Consider the following 17,007-nt stretch of genomic DNA (forward strand, 5'->3'; position numbering starts at 1 on the left):
TTAGTTTTAGACGCCAAAAACTAACGTCTGCTAAAATGCGTGGGCCTCCTTGTAAATATCGCGATGTGCACATCAGTGATAATTTACATGCAGTACTGCCCAGTGATACCCACTTTGCATCTCATTAGAGATGCAAAGCAATGCGTCGGGAAAACAGGTACTAACATCCGCTATTGCATGTTAGCACCCACTTGTAAATAGGGCGATAGTTTTAACTCTGCTTTTTTTGGCTTTTAGAGCTAAAAAAAAGTGGAGATAAGGCCCTTGTTGATATGCCCCCCCAGAGTCTGTGTGCCTGTATTTATGAGGGAAGATTTGGGTAAAGCATGGGTACTCACAAACATTTTCCCCTGGGCCACAAAGTATGGTCTCTGGTGTGACCGAGGGCCGCACTGATACCAGCAGGATGGTGGTCAGTAGATATGGGGTTTGTAAGGTGGGTGTAGGGGAAGCGAAACATGTACATTTAGTAGCTGACTTGCACAATGTGAAACCAGAAAACCTGGGATCAATCCCGACTTTCCCACTTGACCAAATTGTGTGATCTTAGACAATTCGTTTTTTACCACTTTGCCTCATTTTCCTTCTCTTGTGTTTTATTTATTAAACTATGTAATTCCTCGACTGGAAGTAATAACTCCAACTATCAGGGGAAGAAACAGAGAGGACGAGGAGGAGGTAGGGGTAGATCGAATTATTATAACCCACAACCACTGTGGCCATCATATGGTCCACCTATGATGGGCCCACCCCCACCTCATTTTCACCAACCACCACCACCTCCAATGATGGGTTGGAATCCCTATATGCAAACCACCTTTCCCCAGAACCATCATCAGGTTCCTTTTTTAGAGAGAGGCGGGAGAGGGAGAGGCAAAAGACGAGGCAACCACCAGGTATCATGGGAACAGGAGGACCCAGTGGGCAACCATACCCGCAGCAAAACCTCAGCACCAGGAACGAGTGCACAATGAGCTTAGTCACCAATTTGTCGAACAAAATCCTTAGTGCAACAGAAACAAAGGTTCTGGAAAAGGGTCTGGGCTTTGTGCCTACTGCTAGACCAGATAAATTTAGAGTCCACTGCGAACTAGCAGAGTTTTTCAGAAAACTAAAATTAAAGGCATTTTTTGAATCAAAGGATAACTCTACAATGAATCTCTCCCAATTCGACACCAATTTGAGACCAAAATCCACGTTTGTTCCCCCGCCACACTCAGTTCCAGTTGAAATAACAGCATTTGAACAGGCGGTATACAATGACATGGAAACTCTTCCAATACCCAATCAATTTAAGAACTTTTCAGCAGTAGAGTACCAAGCCCTTGAGAAACTGAAAAATGACAAAGACATAACTATCAAGCCAGCGGACAAAGGGGGCGGAATAGTCATCCAAAATACTGTTGATTATAACCTAATCTGCACCAACCTCTTGCACAACAGGATAAATTACACCCCACTAGCCACTGATCCCACTCCTGAACTAAAGACACGAATTCACGATTTAGCAAAAGAAGCAGAGGATCTTGAATGGATTTCCAAACATGAAGCAGATTATTTGAGAGCAGGAGGCACGACAATACCATACTTTTATACCCTGCCTAAAACCCACAAAAATGTGAATCCTCCTCCTGGACGACCCATTGTGTCAGGCATTGGTTCGCTTTTGGAACCACTGTCAACGTTCTGTGACTACTATTTAAAACCTTTAGTACAGAACACTCCCACCTACTTAAAGGACACAAAAAACCTATTGCAAATCCTGGAACCTATGACCTTTGATGAAAATTCCATTATACTTGTGACACTCGATATCGAGAGTTTGTACACAAGCATCCCTCAGGACGATACCCTCATCGTCGTGGAGAAAGCCTTAGATTCAATTACTTGGGAGTACACAACACCTAAAGAGTTTATATTAAACTGTGCTACCCTGGCTTTAAAAGAAAACTATTTTGAGTTCCAAGGACAACTGTACCTACAGAGCACCGGCACGTCTATGGGCAGTACTTTTGCTCCTAGCGTAGCCGGACTCTATGTCCATGATTTTGAGAGCAAATTTATACTGCCAAGCACCAACCCATTTTCCTCCTCCATAGGACTATGGAGGAGGTACATTGACAACATTTTCCTGATCTGGAAGGGTGATGTCCAATCTCTGGATCAATTCTTCATGTGGGTTAACACTCTATCCCTATCTGAAATTCACGCATTGCTTTCACAAACAGGAAGTAGTATTCCTGGACTTAACCATCATGGTAAATGGGACCAATTTCAAAACCAGAACGCATCACAAACCAACAGCAAAGAACAACTTGCTTGAATTCTCCAGCTTCCACCCAAGGCCCCTCAGAGAGAATCTCCCTTATGGGCAGTACCTGAGGTTACGACGGAACTGCAGTGACACTAATGACTATAAAATCCAGGCGAATGAACTCACAGAAAAACTCAAATCAAGAGGCTATCCTACTACCATCCTTTACAAGGGAAATAAGAGAGCACGGAATCAGCCAAGGGCAGCACTTCTGGAAGAAACCACGAAGGAACCATCTAGTATACCTCTGACATGTGTAACTACTTACAGCAGCCTGTCTGATGCAATGAAAAAATCAGTAAACAAAAACTGGAGAATTATCAACAGCAATAAAAGGAATTGGGAGAAACCACTATTCTCCTTCAAAAAAGGCAGGAGCTTAAAAGACTCTCTTGTACATATGAGGCCCAATACAACAATGCCCATTGCACCTATAGAGAGATCAATCACAGAAATTTGGGGACTACCACCAGTCACTGGTCATCATCCCTGTTCCAATTGTAGTGTGTGTCATCTGACTACACACTCCAAACAACTCTCATTGGAACCTGGCAAAACGTGGATACAATTGACGCACAGCAACTGTAATTCTAATAATGTGGTATATCTGATTACATGTCCTTGCCTCAAAAGGTATGTGGGTATGACAACCCGCAAGGTTGAGACCCGTATATGCGAACACCGAAGCAATATTAGGTGTCGCAAAACAGTGACCAAAATGAGCGAACACTTTCTACAACAAAACCACACACCAAATGACCTACGCTGGACCGTCATTGAAAAAGTAACCACTACAAAAAATACTGCGAGTGTCCTCTTTGAAAAAGAACAACGTTGGGTGTATAGACTGGGAACCCACCTCACGGGGCTTAATGACCAAATTCCTTGGTCTTCTGTTTTAAGGCGTTAGTCCCTACCGAGCATATCATTCCTTTGGCGTTAGTCCCTACTGAGCATATCATTCCTTTGGACAACGAACCCCCAGGATCTGCATGCATATCAATACTGGCTAAAACAATCTGGCTCATATGACTGCAACCATAAAATCACCACGGGTCTTGACGCATGTGAACTGAATTATGGCTGACAAGAAAATCTACCTTTTTTACCTTGTTTATTTTTAATTTTGTTTTATTGAGTCCCCATTATTGTTCGTTTTTTCTTAAATCACCATTCTGATTTAATTTTCGAAATATAAAAGTTTCTATCCCTATAATACCCATTCTCAATGCCTGCTTAAAAAGTTTTCTTGCATGGATAATAATATCTGTTTGTCTAGGGTGCAAAATGTTGATAAAACTACTTGCACGGACAACCTCGAAAAAATCGAGACTTCACTCGACAACACACCGACGCGCTTGCGTTCCAAGTCTCTTTCTTCTGGACGCTAACGCGATTGGTAGTCCCATCCAAGCCTCACTTTGGCTCTGGATTCTGATTCGCTCAGCCCGCTGAGACCGCGCCCCACGCCCCGAGTAACTTCTTACATCTATCGCTTCCCTGCCGGCCGGAGACCATCCACGAGGTCCGGTTGCAGGGAGCGCTAGGTGCCAAACGGGTGCTGGGCGTAGCGGGCGTAAGGACGGCTTTCTCCTTCCTTCATAGAGCTTCATAGGCGGTAAGGGGGACGGTGGCAGCTTCTCCTCACCCCGCTTGGCGCCACTCAGAGCATTCTGCTCTCAACTGTTTTATTTTTGTGAAACTGTGCATATAGTTATTTTAAAAATCACTCGCTAACCAGGAATAGCGTTTTTTAAATAGGGGTTGGAATTGTTGCTGGGCTGTGACTGATTTGCTAGTTACACTCTGTGAAAATAATCGCATACCCACACGCACTTGAGGGACTTGCTTCCGTGTTGTTAGATCTGTGCCTGCCCGCCCAGTCCGACCCTCCAGCCAATCACGGGCGCGGAAGGCGGGGCAGAGCCAGGAACATCCGGGGAGGCGAGCGCTTCGCGCTCTAGCTCTCCCAGGCTCAAGGCTATAAAGTAACTCGTCGGCATCAACGCGCAGTGTTGACGCGCAGTGTGGCGCCTCTTCCTGCGCCGAAGACGAGCCTAAGACTAGCCCGTCTGCGCCCGTCCGCGACAGGACGGGGCTAGGGGCAAGGGGCCATGGCATCTTGTACCCTCGCAGCAGAGAAGAGGCATGGCGCAACTCAGGTTTATTCACGCCAGACTCTTATGGAAATAGGCAGGTACGTTACCACACTGTGCCCCTACTGGACTCGTTCCAGCGTGGGGGGACCTTTCTCTTGTTCGGGGTGTCACTTGCAATTTACCAGCACTGCGGTAATCACTCCCTGTCACCCAAAGCTGGCCAGTTTAGTGCGGAGCCCCAATCCTGTAATTCAGCTCACTAACGTACCTAAAGATCCGCCCCTAGCGTGTAAAAATCTTTTGTGCAATGTCCGCTCCCTTGTCTCTCATGCAACACAGGTGTGGGACCTCATTACAACGGAGAGACCTCATCTGTGTTTCTTAACGGAGACCTGGTTGAAGCCTCATACAATCCCAGCCATAACGTTGGGGGTCCCGACAGGGTACAAAATAGTAAGGCTGGATCGCCCGATCAAAACGGGAGGAGGGTTGGCTATTGTGTTCAAACAAGAGCTGGAGGTTGCTGTCATTGAAACTGTGTGTACCCCGGAAATGGAACTTATGATTTTTACGATCAACCCCACTTCTAGGGAAACCAGGAAGGGTGCACTCGTGTATCGACCTCCTGGTCCATGTGGGACCTTTTCCATTAAATTAATGGAAATTTTGGCAGCTCACATGCAAGCTAACTCTGAGTTCATTTTGGTGGGGGATTTCAATATCCACAGTGAGATTACCACGTGTACTGACGCACAGACTGTGCTAACAGATTTGGCCACACTTGGACTTAATAAAAAGAATCAGGGGCCAACCCACTCTGCGGGCCATACTCTTGACCTAGTGCTATGTAACTCAACAGCTATCAACTGTCTCAGTCCCAATCAAGTTGATTGGACAGACCACTCGGTTATTATGTTTTATACTCGTTCTAACTATAAAGTCAAAGCCTTCCATAGGCCGATGGCCAATGTTAGAAGGCCTTGGAATAAATTGGTCCCTGCAGACTTTAGGGAAAACTACTCTGAGCCCAATTGGGAAGTATGCGGTGAAAACGCCACTTCAGCCTTAAGCGCATTCAGTGAAGCTGCGTTAAGAACTATAAATCGTGTGGTCCCGCTGAGAACTTATAAACCCCGCCCAGCCCCAAAACAAGAAGTCTGGTTTACTGGGGATCTCAGACAACTAAAACAGACCATGAGAAAGTTGGAGAAAAAATGGAGAGCTACACACAAGGCAGATGATAAGGAGGACTTTATGAGGTCGTTTAAAAATTACCATAAAGCAATCCGTGCTGCTAGGAAACAACATATAGCCGTTCAATTATCAGCTGCGGGTTCTAACGCAAAAACCCTGTATAACATTCTACAGACGTTCACCAAGCCCACTGCCTGTGACACTGAGGGGATCGAATCCCAAGAACTCTGTGACAATATTTCACAGTTTTTTGTCAGGAAAATCGACGCCATATATAACAAAATACTTGCGTCAAACTCCATCTCTAACAATCCAGTTGCAACTGACTGTGGAGTCCAGCGGCATACTATGACCACAGATAATGAGGCTAAGAAGCTTGCCGCTTTCCCACCCATCTCCACTGAAGAGCTGATTGCTCTTGTCATGCAAACAAAGAGTGGGTGCCCGACAGACATCATCCCAGCACGTATTATGCCACTTCTGCTGGATGATCTGGGGGCTGGAATGCGACATATAGTCAATTTATCTTTGTGTACGGGGGAAGTCCCTTTAGCCTGGAAACAGGCTCATGTGAGACCTCTACGTAAAAACAATTCAATCCCCTGGTCGGATTTGACAAATCTGAGACCGATCTCTCTTCTCCCTTTCATAGGGAAGCTCGCTGAGAGATATGTGAATCAGCATTTGTCAAAATTTATTGAACATACGGGTGGACTCGACCCCTCTCAGACGGGTTTTAGGCCCAGGCACAGTACTGAGACCGCCTTGCTGTCCGTCGCTGACAATCTTCAGATGCTACAGGACAAGGGCTACTCCGTTGTCCTGGTGCTTCTGGATTTGTCAGCGGCGTTCGACACCGTGTCACATGACATCATGACCTCCAGACTAGTTGACATCGGTCTGGAAGGCAAGGCTCTGGCCTGGCTAAGGAGCTTCTTCAGTAAACGCACCCAGAGAGTCATCTTGGGACCATACCAATCAGAGGTGGTGGCGATCTCAAAGGGGGTGCCTCAGGGCTCGTGTCTGAGCCCTACGTTATTTAATATCTACGTGGCGCCCCTAGCTAACAACATGAGATCCCACGGGTTCATTCCAGTATCATACGCAGATGATACCCAACTCCTCTTCCCTTTTAAAATCATGACTCCCGGGGTGCATGAATACTTCGCCCGGGGGATGAAGGAGGTGGCACGCTGGATGGCAGCCAACTTCCTGCAGTGCAACGTCTCCAAGACCGAGGTTATGCTCTTCGGAGAGGCCAAACGTTTATGGACCCCGGACTGGTGGCCTCAAGATCTTGGCCCCGTCCCTGAGCCCAAAACGGTGGTAAAAGATCTGGGAGTGAAACTGGATCATGAGCTCACCCTAACACAACAAACTAATCAAGTGGTGGGTTCATGTTTTCATGTCATTGGTCTTCTCGGGAGAGTATTCCCTCTGCTACCGGATTTCACCAGGAGAACGTTGGTCCAGTCACTAGTGTTAAGTAGGCTGGACTACTGCAATGGTTTGTTGCTGGCTGCCAATGAGGGTATCCTGGCTAGATTGCAGGTTGTGCAAAACACTGCTGCACGACTAGTTTTAAACGTCCCGCCTCGTACACCCTCTAAACCATTGTTGGCCAAACTGCACTGGCTCCCAGTAAGGCAGAGGGTGATGTTTAAGATCTGCTGTGTCATCCATAAATGCCTTATTGGAAAGGGTCCTGGCTACCTCACTGAAAAATTCATCCCCTACGTTCCATCCAGATCCCTGAGATCAGGAGATCAGGAATTGCTATGTGTTCCTAGGGCCATGAAGGCTAGAAAGGGGGGTAGGGCCCTATCTGTAGCTGGCCCTAAGTTGTGGAACCAACTCCCGAAGGAAATCAGAGTATGCAGGGAACATTTCCCTTTTAGGAAGAAACTCAAAACGTTCCTTTTTAATTATTAGCTGGTTTAGGGCTTTGAACTATATTATGACGAGTTGCTGTTCTTAGTTGCTGCCAAAGGCGCGGAGATACTCCTCCGGGAGTCGATTCACAGCGCCATACAAACATGCAAATAAATAAAATAAAAAATAAATAAGTACCGGTTCCATTTTCCTACCGTTTACAAACTCGCAATATCTCTGTTTGCAGGGTGTGCCATTGTCGCCCCACCCACCTCCCGAGACCTATGGGGAGTGGATCGTTTTTTATACAAGTGAGCATTTCTCGTTTATAGTCAACGTTGTTACATGATAGAATTACCAGTGTTTTCACATACTTCCACTGGCCCCACCGTCTGGCCAATTGATCGTCACCCATGTGTATTTGAATTTTGAATTTGAATTTTAATGAATTTCTAAAGCGCTCTGTTACCGGGACGGTTTCCTGGCGCTAGATAGCGGTAAGCCGGTGGGGTCAGGGGCGGGGCCTAGACTGCTGGGGGTCTGGGAAACAGGAAAGTTTTGAGGAGTTTACGGAATTCCACATAAGAAGTGGAAGCTCTGAGGGCAAAAGGTAGGGAATTCCAAAAAGAAGGGGCTAGGACCGCAAATCTCGTCCCCCCAGACCTCTTCTTCCTGAAGCGAGGGACTGTCAATAGAGCTTGGTTGGAGGAACGGAGCTCTCTGGCCGGGAGGTAAGGAGATATAATCTCACAGAGGAAGGCAGGGGCGGTCCCAGATCTAGCCTGGTATGTCATGCAACCCAGCTTGAAGAGAGCCCTCTCCTTCACCGGTAGCCAATGCAATGATTGCAACAGGGGGGTGGTGTGGTGAAATTTAGGGAGTCCATAAATCAGGCGAGCAGCCTGATTTTGTATCTGCTGGAGTCGGTGAATCAGGTAGTCTGGGGCGCCGTTATAGACCACATTCCCATAGTCAAGGCGCGATAGCACCATGGCCATGAGGATGAGCTTAAGGGCAGGGACGGAGAAAAAACGGGAAACCTTACGGATAGTGCGAAGGGAAAAGAAGCAGGAGGACACCACCGAGTGAACCTGGGTGTGGAGCGAAAGCTGGGAATTGATGTAGATGCCTAGGGTTTTGACCTTGGGGACCGGGGGGGAGGGGGACCGAGTGAGTCAGGCCAGAAAGACGGGGACCATGGACTGCAACCACTCCCAGTCAAAACCAACTCTGTTTTGTCGGGATTTAACTTGAGGTGGTTGCAGTTCATCCAGTTTTGGATGAAGAGCATCACCCTCTGAAAATTCAGGGCGGAAGAAGGAGAATGGGAAAGGTTAAAGATGAGTTGGAGGTCGTCGGCGTAATTGAACACCGAGACCTCCATCTGCTGTAAAGAAAAAATGAGGGGTGAGATGTATAAATTAAATAACAAGGGAGACAAAGAGGAGCCCTGGGGAACGCCACATGTCACTCTGCAAGGAGGGGCGGCAAAGCCTGCCAGGTGGACTGCCACGTCTACGGTCTTAATGTCTCTCGCAATTGTGCATGCTCTTACCATACTAGTGGATAATGATAACCATCTTGGTTGTCATCGACCTCTATACCAAAGATGCATGTATTAAACACCCTTGTGTGTGAGTAAACATAGCTTGTATGGCACAACGGTCACGCCATCTTGAATAGCCATAAGCACAGTGATTCAGAGTATCATTTCGCAGACAACATCTATGATGAGACTTCTCTAATTTTTGTTTGTCTTTTCTGTTTGTTTTTCCTTTTACCAGACCATGTATACCAAAAAGGGGACACTGTTCCTAATGCAAGGTGCAAAAAGTCACCCATGCATAGGGGTGCAAAAAGTCACCCATGTGAGGAAAAGGAAAGAGGAATAAGAAACAGAAATCCTAGGTGAAGGGCCCCACCAATGATAGGGAAACCATTGTGTTGTCCTCTGTTGCCCTCACACACCTCGGAAGGTGTCATGCTTCATCATTGGGCAGTTGCTCCTCGTAGGGCCGGCGCTGCAATTCCTTACGGGTCCCCCGAAGGGTCTCTTTATCGGAGATCTTTTATAGGACTGCCGGATGGTGCATGCGGGTGTGTGGGGTGGAGGGGTTGTTTGTGTTCAATGAGGGTGGTAATAAGTGCGTGCAAGTGTAATGTGAAATTCAAAGAAAAGGGTCACCATGCAGCAAATGTTAAATTGATGTACCCAGAGCAGACTCAACTGCTAAATAAAATCTAGCCCCAATGGCATACTATGCCCGGGTGTAGAAGGACATAGGTCACCCGTAGGGAATTGCAGCGCCGGCCCTACGAGGAGCAACTGCCCAATGATGAAGCATGACACCTTCCGAGGTGTGTGAGGGCAACAGAGGACAACACAATGGTTTCCCTATCATTGGTGGGGCCCTTCACCTAGGATTTCTGTTTCTTATTCCTCTTTCCTTTTCCTCACATGGGTGACTTTTTGCACCCCTATGCATGGGTGACTTTTTGCACCTTGCATTAGGAACAGTGTCCCCTTTTTGGTATACATATTCAATTATGGAGCATGGACACTGGACCTTGTAAAAGCTCCTTGGTCCCCCCTCTTTTTTGTTGAAGTCTTTTACCAGACCACACAGGTCCCTCTAAATCAGAGGTTTTTTCACTACTTGGTGGTTTTTTTGCACTTGATTTTACACGACCATTTTTAACTTTCACGTCCTCTGGTAGGGTGGACCTTAGCGCGCCCACACCGCCGAGGTACACATTACATTGGTCCTGATGAAAGCCCGGTAAATCGTACACATAAGGGCTGAAACATGTCGACCCCACTTTAATAGTGGAAATAACCAATACATTATTTGGCAGATTTCCCGAAACATAATTTTAACCTTGTCAGACTGACCACAGAATAAATTTTTTTTCTTTCTGGTACAGTTCTTTGACAATTTTAAATATCACATATTTTTCCACACTACTGTCACAAAACCAGCTCCGCAGTAATCTGGCGTTGTAGCACACCAGGGAGGCATTCGGCTTCTCCTGGTGGGCCCGATGATGAAGCATGTCACCACCCAGGGTGGTGAGTGAGGGCTTCTTTAAAAACCTATAACGACTTCCAATGGGTAGTGTATAGGGCCATATCAAACTCTGAACATGTGCTACTAATTTAAATAATTCTGTTGACACTCTCTTGTTGTTTGACGGTCCATTTATAATAGCAACCCAGACCTCTTAGTTCACTATTGGCATTACTATCAGGGTCAGTGGAAGCATGAATGTTTCTTGAAAACTATAATTTAAAAAAAATACTTCTCAATGCAGTGATATTATCGGGTGTACTAAGGTGAAAAGGTTCTGCATGTTAACAAATTGAAAGGCATATCAACAAGCAACAGCGATAAATACCGCTTCAGTTATCGCCGGCTATCGCTGGATGTTATCGCCCGGATAACGCGTTATCAACATCGCGTTTCTCCAGGGCGATAAAAAATCCAGCAAAAGCGGCGATATGTGGGAATATCGCAGGAAATCCAGCGATATTCCCGCAGCGATAGGGGAAAGCTTGATGATAGCCCCTGGTAGTTTTAGGCCGCCAATCCACCCCCATTACAAATATAGCTAAGTCTCAATTCAAGCAGACGTAAGCTTATGACGATAACAGCGGTTAGCGCGGGTTTTAATATCGCCATAGGTGTCAGGGCTCAGTCTTGTAAATACCGCGATGTGCGGTTAGCGCCTTTTTCCATGTTGTATTCCACAGGAACGCCTACTTTGCATCTCATTGGAGATGCAGGGCGTTAGCAAAAGCAGTGCTAGGACAAGGAAACACGCGCTAGCGTGTCCTTCCTAATACTGCGATGCCATTATCGCCGCCTTTCGGCCACAAACGGCCGCAAAAGCCGCGGTAATGGGCTTGATAATATGCCCCCCAATTTTGAATAGACTTTATCACATTTTTACATGTTTTTTGTAAAATCTCTTTAAAAAATGAAGGGCTTTCTAAAGTTGAGTGGTGTAGGACTTCCATTCTGAATGTTAGTGCTGAGTCAAGTTAAACTGATAAGAAAATAAGGTGCCAGGGCTCGGGTTTGAACCACCAAAGCTTGTTTATTCAGCTGGTGTCAGCCTTCCTTTCAATGATTCAAGAAGGTATGCATTTGTCATATATTAAACATTTCAAAAACATATTTACATTTTCATTCAATCCTCATAGGAAGAAACCTTCCTTAAGCTGTGGATACAGTTTTAAGAGCTTTTTACATACATTACTATGTTTTCAAAACAATTAAAACGAAAAAGCAAATAGAAAAAATTCACAAACAGTTGTACTTAGACTTTCAAATGTAAACAACATCTGTGAGTTATGTACACCTAAGCTTGTTCAGGTACATATGTTCTTAAATACATTGCCCTATGCTATTATGCGTCTCTTTCCAACAGCCAAATAGCCGACGCGTTTCCGAACCCTTCTCTTAATCAATGGGGTTCTTCATCAGGGCTGGGCTGTGTACCTATGGTGCAAAATTAAGGGACATTTAGTATCTCCTTTTCCTATACTTTATGAAAAATGGTAAACAGGCTAAACCTCTAGAAAGTTTTACCTTGTTTGACGTTAATGCAGGACGCTGTTTTCAGAGCGGGGCATCGAGTAAATTTGGATTTTCACCACTATCTAAATTAGGGTGAAGAATAACGATTCTTGTGAGTATTTCAGCAATGATGTTTGCTTGTTAATAAATTCCGGTTAATAAGGGGCGCTGACACTTACTTGTGTGTTATTTTCATCTAGTTCTTCACTACATCAGTGCGATCTTGGTAAAAGACTGCAGCGTGTTCCGCGGTGATTGTTGTTCTGAGCAATTAAGAAATTAGATGTCAGTTCGTGTGCAGTGTTCTTTCTCTAATTTTGTGTGCGTTACAGTTATAACATGCTTACTTGTACGAGGTGCGGCGGGGGACCCAGGTGCTGCTACAATTATTTCAGCTGCCACACTATTTCCAATTGTGCGAACGGGTTATTCAGGGATGAATCAATATTCTGTTAGGGAAAATTCACAACGGAAAATTCCGTTACCGATTGGTCACGTTCTTTCTTTGACTGGCGCTTAGATTCATTTCCCGGGCCCCACCTTACCTTGCTCTATTACTTCAGAGGCCGTCCTCGGGGGTCTGTCTACCGCATTACTCTCGCTCCGTTTGGCAATGTTCCGGGCGAGTTTCTACACCAGCGGAGTACGATCTCCTATTTAAATATGCCGCTCGGCATTGTGGGATTTGTAGTTTGACGCATAGTTTGCGCTTCACCAAAACATATCTGACAATTTGTGATTTTAAGTGCAGCGCTATGGTTCACATATGCGTGATATGTATATTCAGCAACAGTGGTGGGGGTCACAGGGGGCTCAATAGTTCAATCTTTGTAATTCGGACATCTCGTTCAGGCCATCCATCACGCAATTAAATTTGAGAATTAAATAAGATTCTTTTTGAAGTAGCATGGCATCGATGTTTCCTCCTCTAGGGGGAACTTTCATGGCTTGTAATATTGTCCACATGAAATCTGTCTCATTATGTTTGTGTTCAACAAAGTGCTGTACCATGGGCGCCGTCAGCACTTTGTTTTTGATCCTAGATCTGTGTTGAGCTATTCGTTGATTAGCTCTTTGTGTGGTTTTCCCTATATACAACTTGGGACAAGAGCACATAATTGCATATATGACGTTAGTCGTTTTACAATTTGAGAATCCTTTGTGCGTCCATCTCACTGTATTGAATACAAATTCATCACCTTCTATTGTATTGGGGCAGGAAGCACACGTGCCGCATTTATGATGGCCTATTATGGGTGGTAATTTCCATAATGTGCGTAAGTCAGTTTTTGCTTGGCTGATGCCCAAATCAGCTCTTACTACCTGCTGTGCTATGCTTCTATTCTTCTTTAGGGCAAACAATGGCTCCTCCATTGGAACATCTGAATTCTTAATCAAATGCCAGTTCTTTCGAATGATGGCTTTCAACTTGTTCGTGTATGGCCCGAATGTGGTGACACATACCGGCCTTTCAAGGGGTTTAGTTTCTTTTTTGGAGGCCAACAGTTCCTCTCTTGGGGTGTGCCATGCCCGTATGGTTGAATGTTTTAGTAGTTTGTGAGGGTATCCTCTCTGTTTCAATTGGTCACTTAGTATTTGGGAATGGATCACAAAGTCTTCCTTCCTGGAGCAATTCCGTCGGATTCTCAACATTTGTCCGTACGGCAAATTAGATTTTAAACTTTTGGGGTGATAGCTTGCGTAGTGCAAGATCGTATTCTTGTCTGTATCTTTACGGTGTAAAGTCGTTGTTAATTTGTTTTCATAGGGAAAAACCACCACATCAAGAAAAGTAAGAGATATTCTACTAGATGTTATTGTGAATTTTATATCTGGATGTCTGGTGTTGAGCCACTGATGGAATTGGGCGAGCATTTCTTCAGACCCTTTCCATTGACACCAGATATCATCAATGAAACAATACCATTTTGTGATGTTCTGCAGAAATGGATTGTTGTGGTAGATGAAACGCTCCTCGTACAGGGCCATGAAGAGTCAAGTTAAACAGCATACCAGTGCTGCTGTTCACCAAGGGGTCGCGTGGAAAGATTAGGAGGGCCGCAAGCGGCCCGCAAAGCCCTACTTTGAGTATCACTGGGGAAGAGCATTGGTGAAATTTAGAAACTTTGTGTCAGCTATTTTCTTTTACAGGTTCTAGATATTTGAGAGGCATGTTTTTTTCAAACTTCAATGAAAGCTGCAGGATCTATCTATGGTGTGGGTTAGAGGTAGTTTTATCTATCTCCCTTGAGAGCCTCATGTTTTCTCTGCCTTTACAGAAATGTATAAATATCTGAATATTCTCAGGAACTTTCTGTCAGCCATCTTCATTCATTGGTCTGATCTAGCGTTATTCTGCATTGAGCAATGGGTTAGACCCCTTCATCCATTGGTTCTCTTCACTGTGAGCGACGAAAATGTGCATGTGCAAATCTGCCTAAATAGTAGTCCGCTTCTTACTCTGGGGGGTGGGCCCATCTCTCCTTGCATTTCTGCTTCCCTTTTAAGATTTTTATACATTTTTGTTTGTGCTTGGTCATTTAAAAAAGAAAAAAGCAAACATATGAACACCTCCTTTACACCAAACTATTTTATATTACTTTTGAACTTTTCTATACAACCTTACCAATGCATGTTTTTCTTTGGCTCCTGACCTCTCTGTTGTGCACGGTTTCTCTGCCTTTCACTTCCTGTCTCTTTTCTTCAGCTCTTTCACTTGCCTCTCTTGACTCTGTCACTCATCCACTCGCCTGTGTACCCCATTTGTTCTTTCTATGTCTCCGTCTCTCGCCTTCACATTGGGGGAAGGGGGTATATACATGTCCTATACAAGGGAAGACGAAGGGCCTACTTCCATTCACAACAGACACAGTCATCCAGTCATGGCATAAACAAACCCGAGGAATGGGATGGCAGACTGACACCCAAAACTGCCTGTAGATGGGAATGAGACAAAGGGTTCAAGAAGAGGGACGTAATTGGCTTATCGTCATTAGAGTATGTGTGGAATTCGAATATGTACAATAGGAATACAACATGGCCCATCTCAACTGTTCAAGTACCTATATTCGAGACATGCCTAGAAATCTAGAATTCCAACTGATGAGGAGATGAAAGAGGATTCCCCTCTTAAAAGGAGATTAATAGATGGCCACATCACCGCCAAAGCTACATCACTCACATACAGTACAAATATTTGTATTTATTTTTATTTTTCAAAAAACCTTTATTGAAAGATTCATCATTATCAGCATACACATTTACATCAAGTCAAAGCATCATGCATCAGCTGTGAAGCACAACAACAGAGGAGGGAGACCGAACAGAGAAAGGCATTATCCAGTACAGTACTAAAATCACATCTGTAAGCCAAATAGATCAGGGATATTATAATTGTGGCACCTAAGCGTAGAGAGCAGGACCGACTCCAGAACATTAAGTAGGAATGGGGGATAGCTACTGGCCAGCACTGGGGGCTGCCACGGGCGGAGTGCCGGCGGGGAGCACGGGGGAGGCAGTCTGGCTAGAAGTGGAGCGGGTATGAAAGTATGTCACCAGGGGGCCCCATATGTCAGGAGGACGGGATGTGACAGGCATCAGATCCCAGAATTCCGATAGTAGGAACTGACATCTAGAGGCGTCCTCAAGCCACTGGGCAAATTTTGATGCTGGTCTACGCCCCCGCACATAGCCACCCTACGCCATGCTAGAACAAGCGTGGTACAAAAGGGGGTGGTACAAAAGGGGGTGGTGCTCACTTTGCCACTGGATTCAAGCTAGCCCGGCTGAAGACGGCTGAAATGCCAGAAACCGGTCCTGGGAACCTTGTTTCCAGTCCAGGGAAGGCATGGCTTGGCAGTTCGGGCTGGACTGTTCCCATGAGGCACAGGGTCAGACTGATTTGCATATGGCCATGTCTGAACTGGGGTGGCAGAGTGGGCTAAAGAATGGTGATGGATTAAACCCAGATCAGTTGACTGGGGGTGAGTGCTTGTATTGTCAACGCTCCGTCCATCATTTCCTTTGGTTATGCTAGAACAAGCAGCATTCCAGTCAGTCGGCGAGAGCCGTCTGGACAAAATTTAACATAGCCCAGCAGGCATAATGGTGGATCAGGCTGAACCTGCGAGGAGGTGATCTCAGAGAAAGCTGTGCAAACCTCCAGTCAGAAATCAGACTCTCTAGGGCATAGCCAGGCCAAATGAGTGAATGAGCATCAGGGGCAGAGCAGCGCAGGCATCTATCGTCAGGGATGAGTCCCAGTCTATGTAGCTGAGAGGGGGTACGATAAACCCTGTGTAAGTCTTTGAAGTGTATAAGACGGAGGCAATATTTGGGAGATAGTTTTTTAGTCTGATTGCAGCAATAAAGCCAGTCAGCTTGGGAAATGTTCTCACCAAGGTCTTTACCCCACGCCTCATGAGTGCGGTCGATAGAAATGGAGGCAGTCGACAGGGTGATTGCATAAAGTTTTGTCACCAGCTTCTTAGGGGAGGGTGAGGATTAGATGAAGTCGAGAGTAGGCATCGACAGAGGAGGCTGAGGAAACGAGGGATGTAGCTCCATGCAGATTGCCCGCAATTGATAAAAGAGCAGAGTATCCATAGGGCCTGAGGAGGCAGGAAGAGTATAGAAAGAATTGCCAGGGTATAAATCTGCCACCTTCGCAAGTTCAAGGCGGGCGGCGTGTCTAGACGTACCAGAAGGTTGGAGAGGAGGGAATGCAGGGTGGCGTACAATCGTCATGGTGTTGACAGACAGCAAAGGGAAATTAGAGAGGTGACGCAGACCCTGCCAGGCCCAGCGGACTGTCTCAACCGTTTCTACCTCAGCATGTGGACGGATAGCCGGGGCGAACAGCGCAGTGTCAAGGGCCAAGGGGCCGCGAGGTCGGTCTCGACTGCGACATGTGGCTGAAAAGGAGAGGGGTGTACCCAGAAGTGAAGTA

General features: G+C 45.8%; 1 protein-coding gene across 1 annotated transcript in view; it reads left to right on the plus strand.

Annotated features, from left to right (window-relative positions):
* TMEM255B (transmembrane protein 255B) overlaps positions 1 to 17,007 on the plus strand; it is a 788,288-nt gene that overhangs the window by 617,355 nt on the left and 153,926 nt on the right. The window lies entirely within an intron of this gene.

Source organism: Lissotriton helveticus, chromosome 8, assembly GCF_964261635.1.
Source record: "Lissotriton helveticus chromosome 8, aLisHel1.1, whole genome shotgun sequence".
Lineage (NCBI taxonomy): Eukaryota > Metazoa > Chordata > Amphibia > Caudata > Salamandridae > Lissotriton > Lissotriton helveticus.